The sequence below is a fragment of the Trichosurus vulpecula genome, chromosome 1 (assembly GCF_011100635.1).
Source record: "Trichosurus vulpecula isolate mTriVul1 chromosome 1, mTriVul1.pri, whole genome shotgun sequence".
In the NCBI taxonomy this organism is placed as follows: Eukaryota; Metazoa; Chordata; class Mammalia; order Diprotodontia; family Phalangeridae; genus Trichosurus; species Trichosurus vulpecula.
Window position 1 is genome coordinate 351,579,471 of NC_050573.1, and position 4,329 is coordinate 351,583,799.

The following is a 4,329-nucleotide window of genomic DNA, read 5'->3' on the forward strand; positions in this document are numbered from 1 at the left end:
CTCCTTCCCTCTTTTCTTTCTTTCCTTCTTTCTTTCATTTCTTCCTTCTTCCCTCTACTTTTCTTCCTTCCTTCCTTCCTTCCTTCCTTCTTTCCTTCCTTCCTTCCTTCCTTCCTTCCTTCCTTCCTTCCTTCCTTCCTTCCTTCCTTCCTTCCTTCCCTCTCCCTCCTTCCCTCTTTTCTTTCTTTGTTTCGTTTCTTTGTGGCTTTCTTTCATTTTTTTCCTTCATTTTCTTCTTTCCCCTTTCCTTCCCTGCTTCTTGCTTTCTTCTTTCCTTCCTCTCCTCCTCCTTTTCAAAATAAGGGTGACCAGGCACAAGCTTCATGAAGTTAGGGCCAATGGTTTATATGCTTTATATGATGATTGGGAATCAGTATGCTATAGTAGATAGGGATCAGTGCTGTAATCAGGAAGACCGACTACAAAACCTGTTATTGAACTTCTCTAAAATTAGAATTTGAGGAGTTAGTCTGTATCAGTAGAAAAAACTTCTATACTTGCATTCTGCACACTATAATAACATGTCTGACCACTTAAAATTACAAAATAGTCAATAATAATAATGATAAATAACCTGATCTAGCAAATTCACATTGGTAGGTTCTAATTGGGCCCTTAGAGTAGTGAGATGGTGTAGGGGAAAGAGTTCTGGGCCTGGGATCAGGAAGACTCTTCTTCCCAAGTTTAAATCTGGCCTCAGACATTTATTAGCTATGTGACTTTGGGCAAGTCACTCAACCCTGTTTGCCTTGGTTTCCTCATTTGTAAAATGAGCAGGAGAATAAAATGACGAACTGCTCCAGTACCTTTGCCAAGAAAACTCAAAAAGGGACATGAAAATTTGGACATGACTGAAACAACTGAACAATAATTAGGCCTGAGTAATTTACCAAGGGCTGCATTTATAAGAATGATTTTGAAACCACTCTATCCTTCAGACCCAAACTCATTCTCTCCCTGGCTTAGCTACTTCACTCCCCAACCCTATCGCCTGATCTCATTCCCTGAAATATTACTTTTACCCTTACAAATGTCACTCACTGTGAAGGGTGTCCTAGAGAGAGGGGAAAAAAACTAGCCTAAATAGGAAAAAATAGACTTGCTAGGGTTACTTAAATTGGTCAATCCAAGAACTACACATGTAGCAGAGTGGATGAAGGGAAACGTCCTGAAAGGTTGGAAAGAAGCCAAAGGAACTGATCCTTAGCTTACCCTCCATGTTTAGACTCTTAGCTGCAGGAAACTCAGTCATGCTGTGGAAACCGACAGCTTTTGAAAGTGACTGAAGAGAAGCTGTGATTTTCTTTTTCAACGAGGGAACAAGACATGCTACCCCAGGGGCTAAGTAAACTGCCGACAGTGCAGCTTCCTTTCCTGGTGTGCCCAAGCCATCAAGTGGGCGGCCCATTCCAAGGCATTCCCTTTGAGTCTCTGATGTCACATATTAAACAGGGCAGAGGGAAATATAGGGCTTAGTCCCAGTCTCACTAATTGGCCATAATAACATCATTACATAACCCAGTTTTAATTTCAGGTTACTTCCCAGACAGTCTAGAAAGTAGTTTGTAAAGCCAAATTCATTCATTCTTTCCACCATTTATTGGCAATTGGAAGTGTTTAAATAATTGTGTTATGGAGAGGAGAAAGGGAAATAGAGGGCAACTGAATAGGAAGGAGGAGAAAGGCTAACACTTTCTGCAAGAGGGAGGCAACAGCAAGAATCGATGTGTAATTCAGTACGGAATGATTACAACATGACCGTGATTATTCCAGCTGGAGCAGCTTTAAGTTGGCCATGATAAAATTATGAAAGAATAGGGTGATGACTGCTGTTTCTGTTTAATCTAGATCATAGGACCTTATGATCTTAGATCTAGAGATGGAAAGGACTTCTGAGGTCATCTAGTCCAACTCCTCCATTTTAGAAAGGAGACAATGTGAGGCCTGAGAAGACTAAATAACTTACCTAAGGTCCTGAAGGCAGTTTCAGAGGTGGGCTTTGAACATGGGTCTCAGACTCTAGTAGAGTCTTCTCTAATAGATTTTATTTATAAATTTTTATAAATAATAATGAAGGCTCATTAAACTGTACCATGCTGCCTCCCCTGATGAAATCTATATTGGTAGAGGTCACTGAGGTAATAAAGTAAAAGCCACCCCCCCCATACATGTGACATCAGGTCACATTTAAAATTCATTCCCCTTTTAGCCTTCATCATTTATAAAACAAATGCCTGTCCAGTTGCCCTCTAAATGTATGGTAGGGAGAGAAAGGAAGCAGATGTCAAAGGCTGGGTTTTTTTTCTTCTGACATTTACTTGTTTTTCTTAACAAGCTGAAGAACTTTTGGTCACAGTATTAGTCTGCATAATAATATAATTTCTCAGGAATCACAGAAAATAACAGAAGAAGCAGGAGACTTGGGTCACAGTTTTTTTTTTCAATGAAGAGGAATCGGGTGAGGTAGCATGGTACCATAGCAACAGCACGGGCTCTAATCAGAGGACCACAGCTTGACAAAGTTGGCCAAAGCTCAGAGAGGGTGAGTGATTTATCCACAGTCATCCAGCTTTCAAATGTTAAAGGGAAGCCTTGAACTCAGATTTTGTTGTCTCCTTTGTTGTCTCTTTCTGCTATTCTGCTACCTCTTACTCAGCTGAAGTATCTTGAAAAAAGCTACAACTTTTACACTAAGTTGAAAGGTCTTAAAGGCTCAAAAGATTACATTTGCAAGTAATAAGCACCTTATTTATCATTAACAAGTACTTAATAAGCACTTACTGTGTGCCAGACATTGTGCTAAACTCTGGGGAATACAAAGGAAGGCAAAAAAAAATGGTCCCAGCCCTCAGAATTTATATTCAAATGAGAGAGACAAACAGGAAAACAACCAAGTACATACAAGATGGAGTTACAGTAGATGAAAGGAAATGTAAGAGGGGAAAACATTTGTAGCAGGGTGGATGAGGAATGGCCTCTTGCGGAAGTCAGGATTTCAGCTGAGTTGTGAAGGAAGTGAAAAAACAATATAGAGGTGGAGGTGAGGGGCTAGACTATAATTCCATAATGGGAGGCAACTGGAACAAAAGTCCTGTGGTTTGTCCTTCATTCTCGAAGAGGACCATGACATCAGGAAGATGATGCCATGACTTTCATTTGAATTGGATTTCAGTGAGGGAGGGCTGTGCAAAATCACCAGCCTCACTTTCTCCTTTAGAGCCATCTAGGTGGAGTGGCCAGATATAGATCAGGACAATTAGAGATGGCCCCACAAAGGCACTAGAGAGGATGGGAGTATTGCTGGAAGATCTGTAAATAAGCCAGTGTTGTTGGAACGTGGAGTGCATGGAGGAGAAGGAAGTGTGAGAAGACTGGAAAGGCATGAAAGGACCATGTTATGAAGAGCTTTGAAAAAAAAGAAATTTCCATTTGACCCAGGAGGTAACGGGGACCCATGAGCTCATTGAACATGAAGGGGATATTGTCAGACCTATGCTTTAGAGGTATCACCTTGGGGCAGAAGTCCCAGGTTGCAGGAGAAGATGGCGGTCTCCACAGGAGTTAGAATTCCACGTAAATTTTGCTTGTTAGAACAACTTGAAGAAAGCCAAAAAGGAGTAGGCAATGGTACAGTTAGCTGGGGACTTGAAGATTATAAAGATATGACACTTACAGGATAGACAGGCATGATTATTGGGCCACCAAGGACAAACTATGGAAACAGAATATACAGTCTGAAAGTAGAGTATGGATCTAAATACCCAGAAGGACCTCCAACAATTAGATTTGTAACAAAATTAATATGAATGGGATAAATAATGGTCCATACCAATGTTAGCAAAATGGCAAGATTGTTATAGCATTAAAGTTGTACTTCGAGAGCTAAGGCGTCTAATGATGTCCAAAGAAAACAGGACGTTTCCACAACCTCCAGAAGGACAAACATACAGCAATTAATTTGAACAAATCTCAAACTTACCTAAACCAACAACTTTCTACTCATGTTAATATCTTGATTAAATCTTACAATGCAAGATGCACACATTAAAAGAATTCCAGCTGGTGTATGTGACCTGGACATTTGTAAGAATATATTTAATAAATGTACACCCATTATGTTTTCCAGCACAATGAGAAGAAAAATGCAGCACAGTTTTTTCCCCCTCTTATCAAGGTGCTATTATTTAAGCATAAACCTGGAGTACTCCAAATGCAATTCAGGTTTTACAAGATGAAAGCATGATAACAAGTGTCAGATTGCTGTGGAGTAATGTATGTTTCAGAAATCTAATTTCTCCAGAAGGAAAACCATAAATGGCATGCTTGATC

At 40.1% G+C, this 4,329-nt stretch overlaps 1 pseudogene; it reads left to right on the top strand.

The window, feature by feature from the left end:
* Positions 1-3,542: 3,542 nt before the first annotated feature.
* LOC118834401 lies at positions 3,543-3,957 on the top strand (annotated as a pseudogene).
* Positions 3,958-4,329: the final 372 nt, after the last annotated feature.